This window comes from Trachemys scripta, unplaced genomic scaffold (assembly GCF_013100865.1).
Source record: "Trachemys scripta elegans isolate TJP31775 unplaced genomic scaffold, CAS_Tse_1.0 scaffold_26, whole genome shotgun sequence".
NCBI classification, from domain to species: domain Eukaryota; kingdom Metazoa; phylum Chordata; order Testudines; family Emydidae; genus Trachemys; species Trachemys scripta.
Genome location: NW_023260511.1, coordinates 1,282,338 through 1,299,987, shown reverse-complemented (window position 1 = coordinate 1,299,987; position 17,650 = coordinate 1,282,338). Strand labels below are relative to the sequence as shown.

At 43.9% G+C, this 17,650-nt stretch overlaps 1 protein-coding gene across 3 annotated transcripts in view; it reads right to left on the bottom strand.

Annotated features, from left to right (window-relative positions):
* LOC117870356 (butyrophilin subfamily 1 member A1-like) overlaps positions 1-16,863 on the bottom strand; it is a 102,067-nt gene extending 85,204 nt beyond the window's left edge. For all 3 annotated transcript variants that reach the window (XM_034757495.1, XM_034757497.1, XM_034757496.1), the window contains exon 1: positions 16,754-16,863. The gene's annotated coding sequence lies outside the window, so the exon portion shown is untranslated. The remainder of the gene's footprint in view (positions 1-16,753) is intronic.
* Between the last annotated feature and the right edge of the window lie 787 nt (positions 16,864-17,650).

Here is a 17,650-nt window from a genome sequence, read left to right as displayed (position 1 = left end):
ACCTGAAACAGGTTAAGAAGCTTAAATAACCTGGTTGGCACCTGACCAAAAGGACCAATAAGGGGAGAAGATACTTTTAAATTTGTGGGGAAGGTTTTTGTTTTGTGCTTCTTGTGTGTTTGTTGTTTTTTTTGGGGGGGGGGGGGGGGCAGCGAGATACCAGGGCAGGGGAAATACATTTTTTAAAGCCATACTTAAACTAAGCATCTAAAATTACAAATTGTCAGTAATAAAAAGAAAATGTGTTAAATTATCTTTCATTTTAGCTTGTAAATTTCCCCGGTGCTGATTTTTTTGTACTTTAAAGTTTTGCCTAGAGGGGAATCCTGTGTGTTTTAAATCTGATTACCCTGTAAAATTACCTTCCATCCTGATTTTACAGAGGTGCTTCTTTTACTTTTTCTTTATAATAAAGTTCTGCTTTTAAGAACCTATTTGATTTTTAGCGTCCTAAAAACCCAAGAGGCTGGTCTGTGCTCACCTTGGTAACCTATTTGGTTGGTATATTGTTCTCAAGCCTCCTCAGAAAAGGAGGTATTTGGGGGATATTTTGGGGAACAGGAACTCCAAGTGGTTCTTTTCCTTAAATCTTTGTCTAACTCACTTGGTGGTGGCAGCAATACCGTCCAAGGACGAAAAAAAGAAAAAAAGAAAGAAAAGAAAAAAAGTGCCTTGGGAAAGTTTTTAATCTAAGCTGGTAAAAATAAGCTTAGGGGGTCTTCCATGTGGGTCCCCACATCTGTACCCTAAAGTTCAAATTGGGATGGGAACCCTGACATGGTGGCAGAGGGGGGATCATTTTGAACCAGAAGTACAAACCTCAGGATATTAAAAGGACATTTTTCCTTCTTTTTGCTGCCTGGAAAGCAGGAAGGTTTTTCTTTAAAGGACACTTTTTTTTTTTTTAAGCTGAGAGAAGCTAGCGTTTTTTTTTTTTTTCTTTGCCTGAAGGCAGAGGAGTTAACTTACAGCAAGGGAGTTCACAAGCTGTTTTTTTTTTTCTTCTTCTTTCTTTCTAGCTCTCAGGTTAGGCTAGGCTAAGCTCAGGAAGGCTAGGATGACAGAAAGTAATGTCCATAAAAAACTAAAGTTAGCCAGATTTAAAGCTGAAGAAAGACACACACACACACACAAAAAAAAACCATAAAAGACAGGTGGCCTTAAAGCATTTGGATTTGAAAGCAGAGGCAAAGGCAAAACGCTTAGAGACAGAAATGAAAGCAAAACACTTGAAGGCAGAGGCGAAAAGCTTCAATACAAAGTTGGAGCTAAAGCACTTAGATCTAAAAAGGGCTAAAATGGGTCTACCAAATAACCCTCACAATCCTTCCCCAAAAATCCACAAATGGAAGGGACTATGTCTACAGTATGATGAATCCAGTAATATTGCTGACTATTTCATCATCTTTGAGAGACTGCACACTCCATGCAATTCCTAAAGATCACAAGATGACCACATTGGTAGCAAAAATGATTGAAAAAGCTCTGGACATATTCAACAAAATGCCTATTGAGAATGCTTCTAACTATGGTAAATTGAAGGATTTGGTTTTGAAACAATTTCAAATTACACCTAAAACTTAAAAGGTAAAATTTAGAGCCCTTAAAAAAGGGCCTGGACTAAGTAATGTGGCTTATGTTAGATAAATGGTTGAAAGGGGTGTAACTAGCTTTGAAGGGATGTGTGATTTGGTTATACAAGAGCAGTTCCTGACTATGACCAGTGATGATATAAAACATTGTTTATGGAATAAGAAAATGGACTCAGCAGAAAGTCTTGCTTCTAATCAATTGCTTGCTAATCAATATGAGCAGTCCCAGACTGTCAAAGATGTGGGGCAAATCAGAAGAAAACGGGTGGAGGTAGCAGAGAGGAACAACCCTGGTCGCAGTTTGGGTGGATACCAGAAGGGACACCCTGAGACTAAAACAAAACCCTACCACCAGGGGCAGCCCAAAGCCCCAGCTACACCCCAAAGAAAACCCCAGACACTTTATTGTCCCACCACACCATTCTCCATCACCTCAGCTGGGCGATGTTTTAAATGTAACAAGCTGGGGCATGTAAAGGCCAACTGCCCCAAGTCCCCCAACAGATTACAGTTCATTGCACCGGGGTTACACCAAAGGTCTTCAGGCCCAGATGCCTCCCAGATACCCTCAAAGTGAAGGAAAACTGTAAGTCTGGGTGGGAAGAAGGATATCACGTGGAGGGAAACTGGAGCACAGGTGTCAGCTATCCACCAATCCTTAGTGGACCCCAAATTCATCAACCCAGAGACCCAGTGATGATTCAACCCTTCAAGTCAAATGCTTTTAACTTGCCTAAAGCTAAGTTGCCTGTCCATTACAAGTGCTGGTCAGAAATGTGAACTTTTTCAGGCTATAATGATAATCCCATTCCCATGCTGTTGGGGGAAGACTTGTCCCACCATGTGAAGCTAGCCAAGAGGGTGGGAATGGTCACTCGCAGCCAGGCTAAGCAAGCCTTCACACCTAGCTCTGTTCCTGAGCCTTCTACAAGGGCCCAGTCTACGTTACCAAAGGCCCAGACTGAGCTGGTAAAACTGGACCCCATGCCAATGTCAGCGACAGCAGTAGTGAATCCAGTCGCAGAGACCCAAACAAAGGCAGTCCCAGAACCGGAACTGGTGGAGCAACCAGCACCAGAACCATTGCCAGCACTAAATCCAGCTCTTGCAACCCTGTCTACAACTCCAACGCCAGAGGGCACCACCAAGCCTGCACTGGCAGCAGCAGATAAACCTACACAAGAGGCTCAGCTGGAGCCTGAAACCCAACATAGTGCACCAGTGAAAAGCGGTTCACAGTCAACAAAAACAGCCCCATCACCTACATCGCTTCCAGAGGGACCAAACCCAAGTCCACAATACAATAAAAAACTAATGTCTCCAGCATCAAGGGAACAGATCCAGGTCAAGCAGGAAGCAAATAAAAGCCTCCAGGGAACTTGGATGGTGGCACAGAGCAACCCATTGCCTCTCAGCTCTTCTAATTGATCCCAGTTTGTTGTAGAAAAAGGACTTTTATACAAGGAAACTCTTTGTGGTGGGCACCAGGAGGACTGGCATCCTCAAGGCAGTTGGTAGTTCCAGCTAAGTACCAGGTAAAGCTCTTTGAGTTTAGCCACAATCATCCTAGTGGCCATGCTAGGGTGAACAGGACCAAAGACTGTTTGGAGAAGTCCTTCCACTGGGAGGGAATGGGCAAGGACATTTCTACTTATTTCCAGTCTTGTAAGGTGTGCCAAAAAGTGGGAAAACCCCAAGACCAAGTCAAAGCCCCTCTCCAGCCACTGCCCATAATTGAGGTTCCATTTCAGCAAGTAGCTCTGGATATTCTGGGTCCTTTCCCGGAAAAAAAAAAAAAAAAAAAAAAAAAAAAAAAAAAAACACCCAGAGGAAAGCAGTACATACTGACTTTCATGGATTTTGCCACCCGATGGCCGGAAGCAGTAGCTTTACGCAACACCAGGGCTAAAAGTGTGTGCCAGGCATTAAACATTTTTGCCAGGGTAGGTTGGCCCTCCAACATCCCTACAGATTCGGGAACTAATTTCCTCTCAGGGACCATAAAAAGCCTGTGGAAAGATAATGTGGTGAACTGCTTGGTTGCCACCCCTTACCACCATCAAACAAATGGCCTGGTGGAGAAGTTTAAATGTAACTTTGTGGGCCATGATACATACATTAATAAATGAGCACTCCAATGATTGGGACCTATTGTTACAGCAGTTGCTTTTTCCCTACAGGGCTGTACCACATCCCAGTTTAGGGTTTTCACCATTTAAACTTGTGTATGAATGCAAGATTAAGGGGCCATTACAGTTGGTGTAGCGACAATGGGAGGGGTTTACACCTTCTCCAGAAACTAACATTCTGGATTTTGTAAACAACCTACAAAACACCCTCCGAACCTCTTTAGCCCTTGCTAAAAAAAACTAAAAAATGCTCAAAAAGAGCAAAAAAACCTGGTATAATAAACATGCCAAAAAGCGTTCCTTCAAAGTAGGGGACCAGGTCATGGTCTTAAAGGCGCTCCAGGCCCATAAGGTGGAAGCTTCGTGGGAAGGGCGATTCACAGTCCAAGAGCACCTGGGAGCTGTTAACTATCTCATAGCATCCCTCACCTCAAACCTAAAGCCTAAGGTATACCATGTTAATTCTCTAAAGCCCTCTTATTCCAGAAAATTAAAGATTTGTCAGTTTACAGCTCAGGGAGAAGATGACGCTAAGTGGCCTGAAGGTGTGTACTACAAAGAAAAAAGTGATGGTGATGTAAAGAAAAAAAGTGACAGTAGCGTAAAAAAGGTAAATCTCTCCATGACCCTTGAACGTATGCAGCAACAGCAGATTAAGGAGCTGTGCACTAGCTTCACACCACTGTTCTCAGCCACCCCAGGATGGACCGAACAGGCATACCACTCCATTGACACAGGTAATGCTCACCCATTTAGAGCCCAACCTTACCGGGTGTCTCCTCAAGCCAAAACTGCTATAGAATGGGAGATCCAGAACATGCTACAGATGGGTGCAATCCACCCCTCTAACAGTGCATGGGCATCTCCGGTGGTTCTAGTTCCCAACCCAGATGTGAGATACACTTTTGCATGGACTACTGTAAACTAAATGCTGTAACTCGCCCAGACAACTGTCCAATGCCACGCACAAATAAGCTATTGAAAAAACTGGGACGTCCCCAGTTCATCTCTACCTTAAACTTAAGCAAAGGGTACTGGCAAGTACTGCTGAATAAATCCGCCAAGGAAAGGTCAGCCTTCATCACCCATGTAGGGCTGTATAAATTTAATGTGCTCCCTTTCGGGCTGCAAAATGCACCTGCCACTTTCCAAAAACTTGTAGATAGTCTCCTAGCGGAATTGGAAAAATCTGCAGTCACCTACCTTGAGGAAGTGGCCATCTTTTCTGATTCATGAGCAGAACACCTGGAGCATATGCAAAAAGTCTTCAAGCGCATAAGAAAGGCAGGACTTACTGTTAAGGCTAAAAAATGTCAAATAGGCCTAAACAAAGTAACTTACCTTCGACACCAGGTGAGTTAAGAAACTATCAACCCCATACATGCCAAAGTAAATGCTATCCAAAGGTGGCCTGTCCCAAAGTAAAAAAAAACAACAACAACAAAAAACAGGTCCCATTCTTCTTAGGCTTGCTCAAATATTACAGGCAATTTGTACCACACTACAGCCAAATTGCCGCTCCACTGACAAACCTAACAAAAACCAAAAAAAAAAAAAAAAAAAACCACATAACAGCCAAATGCAGTTCAGTAAACTGAAAAGTATCAAAAGGCCTCCAACCAGCTTAAAGCAACACTCATGTCTAACCCTGTGCTAAGGGCCCCAAACTTTAACAAATCTTTCCTAGTAACCACAAATGCATCCAAGCGTGGTGTGGGAGCAGTTTTAATGCAAAAAGAACCGAATCAAGAATTCCATCCTGTTGTGTTTCTCAGCAAAAAACTTTTTAAAAGGAAAAGCCACTGGTCAATCAGCAAAAAGAAATGTTACACCATTGTGTATGCTCTGAAAAAGCTATGCCCATATGTTTGGGGACGGCGTTTCCACCTGCAGACTGACCATGCTGTGCTGAAGTGACTTCATAACGTCAAGGACAATAACAAAAAACTTTTTCGGTGAAGTTTAGCTCTCCAAAATTTCAATTTTAAAATACAACACGTTTCAGAAGCTTCTAACAAAGTGGCTAATGCACTCTCCCATGAAAGTTTCCCAAAAATCAACTGGTTAAAATCATCCTTTAAATGTAAAAAATATTGTTAGTTTTTATATAATCAGTAGTATATCTAAAGGTGCATGTGTCTTATTAATTCTGTTTTCTCCTAAAGCTCCAGGAGGAAATCACAGCGAGTGTGGAGCAGGCTGTCTATGATTTGGGGGGAGTGTCATAGAATCATAGAATCATAGAATATCAGAGTTGGAAGGGACCTCAAGAGGTCATCTAGTCCAACCCCCTGCTCAAAGCAGGACCAATTCCCAGCTAAATCATCCCAGCCAGGGCTTTGTCAAGCCGGGCCTTAAAAACCTCCAAGGAAGGAGACTCCACCACCTCCCTAGGTAATGCATTCCAGTGTTTCACCACCCTCCTAGTGAAATAGTTTTTCCTGATATCCAACCTGGACCTCCCCCACTGCAACTTGAGACCATTGCTCCTTGTTCTGTCGTCTGCCACGCCATGTCATAAACATACAGCTAAGGGTAGCATAAAATCCCTCCTTTTCCTGTAAAGGGTTAAGAAGCTCAAATAACCTGGTTGGCACCTGACCAAAAGGACCAATAAGGGGAGAAGATACTTTTAAATCTGTGGGGGAAGGTTTTTGTTTTGTGCTCTTTGTGTTCTCTCCGGGACAGCAAGGGACCAGGGCAGGGAAAATACATCTCCTAAAGTCATACCTGAACTAAGCATCTAAAATTACAAATGGTAAGTAATAAAAACAAAATGTGTTAAATTATCTTTTATACTCATAGACTTTAAGGTCAGAAGGGACCATTACGATCATCTAGTCCGACCTCCTGCACAACGCAGGCCACAGAATCTCACCCACCCACTCCTGTAACAAACCCCTAACCTATGTCTGAGTTATTGTAGTCCTCAGATCATGGTTTAAAGACCTCAAGGTGCAGAGAATCCTCCAGCAAGTGATCCATGCCCCACTCTGCAGAGGAAGGCGGAAAAACCTCCAGGGTCTCTGCCAATCTGCCCTGGAGGAAAATTCTTTCCCGACCCCAAATATGGCGATCAGCTAAACCCTGAGCATGTGGGCAAGACTCACCAGCCAGCACCCAGGAAAGAATTCTCTGTAGTAACTCAGATCCCACCCCATCTAACATCCCATCACAGACACCATTGGGCATATTTACCTGCTAATAATCAAAGATGAATTAATTGCCAAAATTAGGCTATCCCATCATAACACCCCCTCCATAAACTTATCAAGCTTAGTCTTGAAGCCAGATATGTCTTTTGCCCCCACTACTCCCCTTGGAAGGCTGTTCCAGAACTTCACTCCTCTAATGGTTAGAAACCTTTGTCTAATTTCAAGTCTAAACATCCTAGTGTCCAGTTTATATCCATTTGTTCTTGTGTCCACATTGGTACTAAGCTTAAATAATTCCTCTCCCTCCCTGGTATTTATTCCTCTGATATATTTATATATATTTTGTTTTAGTTTGTAAATTTTCCCTATGCTTAGAGGGAGGTTTATTCCTGGGGTTTTTTGTGTGTGTTTTATTTTTACTTTAAAGTTTTGCCTAAAAAATCCTCTGTGTTTTAAATCTAATTACCCTGTAAAATTACCTTCCATCCTAATTTTACAAAGGTACTTCTTTTACTTTTTCTTTATAATAAAGTTCTGCTTTTAAAAGCCTAATTGTTTTTTTGTGTCCTAAAATCCCAAGGGGCTGGTCTGTGCTCACCTTGTTAACCTATTTGGTTGATATATTATTCTCAAGCCTCCCCAAAAAGGGGGGTAAAGGGACTTGGGAGAATATTTTGGAGAAATATTTGGTTCTTTTCCTTAAATCTTTGTCTAACTCACTTGGTGGTGGCAGCAATACCATCCAAAAACAAACAAAAAAAATGTGTGCCTTAAAAAAGTTTTTAACCTAAGCTGGTAAAAATAAGCTTAGGGGTCTTTCATGCGGGTCCCCATATCTGTACCCTAAAGTTCAAAGTGGGGAGGGAACCCTGACAATAGCTAAGGATAAGATTCTGTCATGGAGGTCACAGATTCTGTGAATTCTGGGACCTCTGTGATTTCTTTTGGGGGCAGGGCTGGAACAGCTGTCAGCCCCAGAGCCAGCACAGAAGCAGACCCTGGGCTGAAGCAGCTGCTGAGGATGACTCAGCACCGTTGGATCTGCAGCAGTGACAGTCAGCCCCTGCCACAGGAGCAGCGGCAGGGCTGGAGCAGCTGGCCATCAGAGCAGGAACAATGCCCCCCAGGCCGCCAGAACAGCTGACCAGAGGCCAGCACCTGGGTAGCCAGAACAGCTAATTGGCAGCCAGCCCCCAAGCTGCTAGAACAGCAGCCAGCCCCAGGGACTTCAGGAGTAGTGGGCCCTGGGCCACCAGAAGGCTGGTGTTGGGTCAGCCGCTCTGGAGCAGACAGGAGCAGCAGGGCTGAAGCAGCTGCCAGGCCCTGGCAGTGCTCTATTTCTCGTGAATGTTTGTTTATTCCCCACAACCTGTCCCTGATAGAATTTTAACCCAAACCATAGCTATAGGTTATTCTGAGATCGGCTCTCACTCTCTCCTGTAGAAGGCTATTCCATTTTGTAAAAATAAGTACATACTTATAATGCCAGAGAGATAAATTGACTTAATAGGCCATTGCTTAGGGCATTCAATCTGGAAGGTAAAATCTTGAGTTGAGATCATAGAGAATGGAGATTCACTTAGCTATTGAATGCTCTCAGTATGCATGTGCCAGCCAGACCCAAAATTCCTGATCTGCTTGCCCCGGCTGTCTGTTGTGCAGAGCTGGAACCAGTAGACCAGTTCAGAGCAGGCCTACCAGATTGAGCCCCATGGTGAGACAGAGTGAGTCTGAGAACTCACTAGGGCTTCAAACAACCCCTTAATTGTAACTCAGCATGAGAGCTTAGATAGCTTTCTACATGCCTTCCAGCAGAAACCGAGGTACACAGTGAACTTCAGGTGCCGTCAGGATCAGGTGGCAGTTGAACAGTGGTTTTGAGAATGTCAATGGTGCCTAAAAGCAATATGTAACATTTATAGATACAAAGACTTATAACTAAGGATATGATTTGGTCACGGAGGTCATGGAAGTCCTGGATTCCATGACTTTACCAGAACTCCGTGATTTCTTCAGCTTCAGCTGTCAGCGGCTGTGCCCAGGGTCAAAATTGGGGCTGTGTGCCCACCCGCAACTGCAGCCAGAGCTGGGGCTGTGCACCCCCGCATGCCTGCAGCTCAAGCTGGGGCAGTGCGCCTCCATGGCTGCAACTGGAGCCAGGGCTGTGTACCCTTGCCCCACAGCTTTGGCCAGGACCAGAGCCAGGGCTGTGCGCGTCCCGGTTCTGTGGCTTCAGCTGGGATGGTGTGCCCCCCCTCCGTGGCAGTTGGGGTCGGGCTGTCATTTCCTCCTGCATGGAACTCCAGCTGTCATTTCTCCCTGCCTCCCCCAGCCCTTCCCTCCTGGCTATTTTTAGTAAATGTCAGAGACAGGCCATGGATTTTTGTTTAATGCTCATGACCTGTCCATGACTTTTACTAAAAATAATGACAAAATCTTAACCTGATTTATGACTAATCCCCAGTGCTTATGGCATGTGGCACAACTCAATATAATAGTTTCCATGCTTCCAAGGTCACACATCTGTCATACTTACTGTCTAGTGAAATGCAGACGAGAGTGCATTTCCTACACAGCTGACCTATGCCCCGATTGATGGGCCAGAGACAGGTGGCTGCCTCTGCTTGGGATTCTGAGCTCAGAATCCTTCCATGGAGTTAGGTTCCTTAAGCCAGGTCAGCCACTTAGGTGTCCAACTGGATGCAAGACAGATTTTCCATCTTGTAATTTTGTTTTTTACATTTGTTTTCTGTATGTGCAGTTTTGCATTGTAAACACAGTTCCTCCAATCCCCTAAAATTTAAATTTGGGAACTGTTAGTAACTTGAGTTGCCCCAGATATAAACTGGAAGTCAGTACAGACTGCAGAGCAAAATACATAAGCACAGGGACTAGAGTTGCAAGGGGTGCTGCAGCACCCCCAGGCTTTGTGTGGGGTCCCGGCTGCAGGACCCATCCTGCTAGCCCCGTACCTGGGGCTCTGCTCCTGCCCGCAGCTGTGGTCCCGGCTTCAGCCCCCTTACCCCTGTCTGTGCCCCCCTCCCCCCCCCGAGCCATGGCCTGGTCCTGGCCCCAGTTCTGGGGAGAAGAGGCATGGACAGGGGTAAGGAGTGGTGAGAGGTAAAAAGTTTGGGGACCACTGGCTTTCAGCACCCCAACTGTAAAAGTGTCCCAGCACCACTGATGTAATATGCTGCCTGTGGAAAACACCACTAGATAACTACCTCTATGAAACTTTACAATGGACAAAGCATTTAGGTGATATTCAGGTATAACCTTGCATAACCACGAAAGCTTATGCTCTAATAAATCTGTTAGTCTCTAAGGTGCCACAAGTACTCCTGTTCTTCTTGCATAGAGTGTATTGCATGACTGGGTCTGTAGGTGACAAAGGGTAGGAATACTGTTGTAAGGCCCCATATACAATAGGAAAAGTCACAAGTTCCTTACAAGCCCTAGATGAGAATAATCACTCTTAGCTACTTGACCATAAAAAAGCAAAAAAGAGGTTCCATTAGGAGCCCAGATTATTCACCTTATACCAAAATTGGGCAAAGACTCTCTATAGCAGATCAGCCTCAATCCTCTCATCTCTTCCAGGTATTTTTCCCAGACAAGTAGCATAACTGGCACCTTGCATGGACTGAGCTTCACCAAGCTACACTAACCTTTGTGGGGAACTGTAACTTTAAAAGCCTCTGGCAAGAGCTAGTTGGAACCGGTTGTAATATTATGCAGAGGCTGATGTTACACATGCTGATCAGTTGGAACTCAGATCCTGAAAGAAGCTGATCTCCATCAGACTCCTTGGTGCAGAGTGATCACTGAACACCACAGCCTTCATCCAGGTCCCAGTCTCGGGGTATGTCTACACTGTACACTCCTTTCAGCAGTGTGTAGAGAACACACACAGCTTGGCCCCTAACCACAGGTATAAACTAGGGTTGCCAATTTTGGTTGAATCTATTCCTGGAGGTTTCATCACATGATATAATCCTTAGTTAAAGTTTAATTTTTAATTCCTGGTTAATCCTGGAGTGTTGGCAATCCATGTAGACAGTGAGACACTTCTTAGGTAAGGAAAGACATTCCTACATACTGTGGTTACATACCTGGGTATGTAACCTACAGGCCTTTCTACTTGCCCAAGCAGTGCCTCCCTGTCTACCCTGTTATTTTTAGCAGTGTAGGGTCCTGCTGCCTCCCCGCTGCTGGAATCTTTCCCCACAGCAGGGAAAGACTACAGCAGCAGTGGGAAAAGACATTGGCAATGGAGATACAGCAGAAAAAGACTCCAACAGCTCCCCACAACTGAGCCTTTTCCCACCACAGGGAAAGACTCCTGTAATAGGGAGCTGCCAGAGCCTTCTCCTGCTGGAGGTAAAGACTCCTGCAACCGGGGGCTCCCACAGTAGGGAAAGACTCTGGTGGGGAGGAGGCAGCAGTCAGAGGCTCCAGCACCTCCCGTTACCAACCCTTTCCCCGCTGCCTCCCACCTGCCAGAGCTTTTCACTGACATGTTTAGCAACACGTCGCAATGCAGATGCAGCCTGCCTTTCACTGCGATGTGCAACTACACTTACCCTACATGTGTGATAGGTTGGATCACAGAAACCCCATTAGGGGCTGCCAGCAGTGATGAGCTGCCAAAATCTTAACAATCGGTTCCCTCCTCACCCCACAAGTGGATCATGACCTGCCCCCCCCCGGGACTCCTGCCCCCCCATTCAACCCCCTGCATTCCTTGACGCCCCCCCCTGGGACCACTGCCCCATCCACCCCCTTTCCCTGTCCCCTGACTGCCCCCCACTGCCCATCCAACCCCTCCTCTCATTCCTGATGGTCACCTGGGACCCCTGCCCCATCCAACCACACCTTCTACCTGTCCCCTGACTGCCCCTGGAACCCCTGCCCCTGACTGCCTCCCACCGCCCCATCCAACACCCTTGCTCCTTCCTGACTGCTCCCCTGGGACCCTTGCCCCCATTCAACCCCCCTGTTCTCCGCCCTCTGACCGCCCTGACCCTTATCCACCCCCCGAACTCCCCTGCCCTACCCAACCCCCCACCCCCTTACCGCGCTGCCAGGAGGTGGCTGGCGGTGCTACAGCCATACCGCTCGGCTGGAGCTGGGCCACGCTGCCACTGTGCAGAACCTGGAGCACTGGGTCAGGCCGAGTTCACAGCCCCCGCCCATTTCCCGTGAATCAGCTGTTCGCACGGGAAGCCTGGGAGGGCTGAGAAGCAAGCGGCAGCATTCCGCTCAGGCCCATGGAGGCGGAGGCGGAGCGGAGGTGAGCTGGGGCAGGGAGCGGTTCCCCTGTGCGCCCCCCCCTGGGTTACCTGCTGTGGCACGGGTGCCCCCCCCCCACCCCAGCTCACCTCCGCTCCACCTCCGCCTCCCTGGGCCTGAGCACGAAGCTGCCGCTTGCTTCTCAGCGGGGAGAAGCGGGGCGGAGCATTCAGGGGAGGAGGCGGAGCAGAGATGAGCTGGGGCCGGGGGTGGGGCGGGGAGCTGGAGCACCCACGGGGTTGGCGCCTAAGGGGCTCCTGAGTCACTTCAACTTACCGGTTGTTAAATTTAGAAGCCCTTTTAGAACCGGTTGTCCCGCACAGGTTCTAAAAGGGCTTCTAAATTTAACAACCAGTTCCTGAGAACCAGCTCACCACTGGCTGCCACCCAATGTGCCAAGTCTACCCTGCTTTTCTGCCCTGGCAGCTTGGGATTTCAGTGCCCTGCCTGGTTTGAGCCAGACTCGCTAGCCTGCTGCAAACCCAGACCCAGGTCTGAACCACATCTCCTAACAGCTGTAGGCTTAATTGAAAGCAGCTTAAGAAGTGTTCCTGTCTTTAAAACTCAGTTGCCCAACTCCCAATGGGGTCCAAACCCCAAATATATCCATTGTACCCTGTATAAAGCTTATGCAGGGTAAACTCATAAATTGTTCGCCCTCTATAACACTGATAGATATGCACAGCTGTTTGCCCTCCCCCCCTAGCTATTAATACATACTCTGGGTTAATTAATAAATAAAAATTGATTTTATTAAATACAGAAAGTAGGATTTAAGTGGTTCCAAGTAGTAACAGACAGAACAAAGTGAATTACCAAACATGCAAGTCCTAGCCTAGTACAGTAATAAAACTGAAAATCTCACCCTCAGAGATGTTTCAATAAGTTTCTTTCACAGACTGGACACCTTCCTAGTCTGGGCACAATCTTTTCCCCTGGTACAGCCCTTGTTCCAGCTCAGGTGGTAGCTAGGGGATTTCTCATGATGGCTGCCCCCTTTGTTCTGTTCCACTCATTTATATATCTTTTGCATAAGGCAGGAATTCTTTTTCCCTCTGGGTTCCCACCCCTCCTTCTCAATGGAAAAGCACCAGGGTAAGATGGATTCCAGTTCAGGTGACATGATCACATGTCACTGTAAGACTTCAGCCCACAGGTATACAGGAAGACTTACAAGTAAAACAGAGCCATCTACAGTCAATTGTCCTGGTTAATGGGAGCCATTAAGATTCCAAACCACTATTAATGGCCCACACTTTGCATAACTACAATAGGACCTCAGAGTTATATTTCATATTTCTAGTTTCAGATACAAGAGTGATACATTTATACAAATAGGATGACCACACTCAGTAGATTATAAGCTTTGTAATGATACCTTACAAGAGACCTTTTGCATGAAACATATTCCAGTTACATTATATTCACACTCATTAGCATATTTTTATAAAATCATATAGCATGCAAAGTCACAACATGCCGCTGCAAAAGGTGTGCAGTGTAGACATAGCCTCAGTTCAACACTGGAAAGCTGAGAATTTCCACACCACCCAGACTGGATGAAAGGGAGATGTTTAACCAGCATATTGATGGCAGGACAGCCCAAACTTTCTTGCTTTGGGCCTGACCCAGTTCCCACTGACAGCATCAGCAGCGTCAATGGGAGTGGGACACGCAACTATCTTTTGTATTTTTGAAAATCTCCCTCATATTGAATCAATGATAATTTACAAAATCAGATGTGTATGAAGATGAAACTAGGAAAGCTGCTGTATTCTTGTTCTGTATAAACCAACTAAAATGGAAGGTTTTTGAGAATAAATAAATATACAGCAGTGCAATATTATAAATAATGTGGAAAAAACTATATCAAGGAGGAAGGAAATAAAATGTCAATGATTAAATTTAAAATAAATGTCTTCCTTAATCAATGTGCAAACTAAATGCATCTGATGCAAAGTGTTAAGTTTCACATATCAAAAACTTTAAAAACATTTATTTAGGGAAGCAGGATCCTAGGAAGTTCCACACAACTTTTGCAGTTTTAGGTTCCAGTTTTGCAAGCTCTTTAACACATGACTAACTTCAAATATGTGAATAGTCCTATTGGCCCCCATTCTTCAAAAACTGTATACCCACTGACTTAAGTCTCAGTGTGAAAGTGCAAACATGTACATAAATCTTTGCAGGATCAGAGTCTAATGCTGCAGCCATAAAGGCCTGATCCAATCAGTGGAAACTCTCCCACTGGCTTTTATTAGGCCATAAAAGTGTATAAGGAAATGGCAATCTCTTTGGCAGTGGGTGCTCTGGAAAGAGAAAGTGGTGCTATTCTTCAAAATGGCTGTCTCAGAGACCTTTTTTCTTGCTAGAAAAGTAAATTAACTGCAAGCTTGAATTTGTTTTGTTTTCACACAAATATGAAGAAAACATTCAAAGAAGCTAGAGGTAAAGGATGCAAAGTACCAGATACAAAAGCTGAAGAGAAGTGATTACTTTATCTATAACTTGCCTGTGATAACATTTACACTGTAGTTTCCTTTCCAGAAAACATGTGATACAAATGCAATAACTAACTCTGGCCTGATGTCTACTGGGAATGTGTGAGAATGCATTTATCATTATGTTATCAATTGATAAAATATTCTTATTTTACTCAGAAATATCTTATTCCATGCTTCAACCCAGTATAGACACATCATGAAGTTGAGAGGTGCTGACTGTAGTAAAACTGTTGGGGAACAATTGATCAAATTAGAAACCAAATCCCACATTCACATGTTCATATTTTCATGTTCATGTGTTCGTAAGTATTTATGCCTAAAGGGGGAAACTTTCAAAGGCACAAATGGCAGTTAGTCACCTAAGTCCCATTGACTTTCAGTGAGAATTAGATGCCTAATAGCCATTTGTGTCTTTGAAAATCTTCCCCATAATGTTAACTAAAACTCACTTTAAGGTCTAGTTTTGCCTACGATTGCAGGACAGAACCTATGTTGGCATTGGCTATGTCAGCATAGTTCTGTAGCGCAGACGCAGAGTACACCAAAAGAAGCAGTTTTTCGGTCAGTATGACACCACCACCTACCGAATGACCTTAGCTAAGCTGACAGTAACACTGTTCTGTTGGCATAGCTGCAACTCCACTGGGGTTACTGTGGCATAGATATGTAGATCAGGAGTGTGTTTCTTTTTTCACACCTGTGACCTACATAGCTATGCCAGCATAAGTTTAAAGGGTAGACTAAACCTTCATCAACAGTCCCTTAAAACTGAAGTATAAATGAGCTATTCCCATCCAGCCATTTGCAGATCTGTTGGCTTTGCACACATATCGAACAGGACAACTGTATACCAACAATATATATTACTGAATAGTTTCAAGGATTCAAGTTTAAGAACTATTGTTCACTTTGTAGGGCTAAAGTCACTCAACTTCTAGCCATGTACTGTATGTAACACACAAGAACTCCCTATCCTGAGTTTAATCATCATTAGATATGCAATTTCTCCTGTTTTCTTGTTTAATGAAAAGGCCCGTTTGTTTTATTGCTTTAATCTCCAAGACCTTTGGACTAGTAAACAAGTTAAGAGCCTGAACACCTATTCACACTCTTATAGAAAATGCAATGTGTTTTTTTATTGCTCCCTATGAATGTTTTTAATATATATTCTTCCCCCCCCTTTCTCCCCAGCAGGCCCCTTTACGAATTTTCTTCGCAAAGAACAAAATTATGGAGAAATTTTAATAAAGAGCTAGGGAGCATTTAAAAATGTATTTGCAAAATACAATTCATTGGAACAAAATAATGATTGCCACACAACCTGTATTTTAAATTCTAGTTGCTGGATATATGAGAGTTTTGCCATGCCTGCAAGTTACAAACTAAGTTAAGTGAGCAGTGACTTTTGGTGCTTCTGTTTTTGGGCACTCAATCTGAGACACTTTAAAGGGGCATGACTTTGAGAAAGTGTTTAGCACTCCCCATCTGAAAATCAGTGTCTCATATTAGGCACTAAAAATCACTAGTAACTTATAGAAATTTAAGCCTTTATCTTTATATCAATTAATGTATTAGATGTTCTCTAAACGGAATCTGTTATAATGGTCAAAGAAAAAGTCTTTGAGGTTGAATGACTCAGTTGCTTTTTCAGATGGAAAATAATAATAATAAATAAAATATATTAATAAAAAGGCAGATGTCCCTGCTTAACTCTTAAATGCCTCCTTAAATCGATCTGCCCAGCAGGGTTACACTATAAAGTATTTCAGGTTAGCAACTATCAAGGATGGAGACAGAACATGTGTAAATTAATGACAGCTTATAATAATAAGTACTGTAAGGAACCTGGCCATTCACATATCAAGGATCTTTAAAAATGACCTTCTTTCTACTTAATTCTGAAATATCAAGGAGAGGGGAACTTATGCTAGGCTGAACGTACCACAGACAGAAAACGGTCAGAGCAAAGGGCAGAAATGAAAGGATACCCCCTGAAAATACTTTTTAAGCATTAGTGCAATTCTCAGGTAGAAAATACATAGAACTTTAATATGAAACACAAAAATTTTGTTCAGACTTACATTTGCAGTTTGGATGTTTTAGGATCTCTTATTCTGTTTTGAAATCAAACAACCTTCTTTACCCTGACTTTCTCTCCTTCCTAGAAAATTGTTTTCAGATCCTATAATAGCTAGTGAATAATTAACTACTGGCTAGATTATAGAGACAAAGTGGGTGAGGTAATACCTTTCATTGGATCAACTTGTGTTGGTGGGAGAGACAAGCTTTCAGCTTACACAAAGCACTTCTTCAGGTCTGGGAAATGTAGTCAGAATGTCACAGCTAAATACAAGGTGGAACAGATTGTTTATCATAAGTAGTTAACACATATTTCAAGGTACCATTCAAGGTTAAATGACCCATTATCACCCCTCCTGTCATAGGGGGAAGGGAAGAGAGTGGTGGAAAAGGCAGCCTGAGCGTGTGTGTTTGTTAGTGGTTATAAATTGTTGTAATAAGCCCTAGTAAAGTTATGAATTTAAGCTCCCAGGATTGTCTTTTGAAAGTGTTGTGCAGATTTCCTTTGAGAATGAGGCCTGATAGGTCAGATACAGGGCTTTTTTTGCCTTTTATCATTTTCCTGTGTGAGTTCATTCAAGAGTGTCATGATTGTCTTGTTTCACCTACATGTATTGAGGCATTTAGTGCATGTAAATTTTCTAGACACTGAAAATCATGGACTGAATAAAGACACTTTCAGGCAAGTTTGTACTTGGCATGCCTCCATTGCTGCTACTTGTACAGCTACACTGCTATTTTTGCTTGTGCTAGTTTGATAGTTAAAGAAAAGTGAGATATACTGATGACAAATTGCTAAATGGGTAATTTTTGAACTCTTTATTATTCGCTCTGCATCAATTCATTTTTCATCAAACCACCAAAAAATGCAAATAGTTCTGCTCAAAGTTTAAATTTGG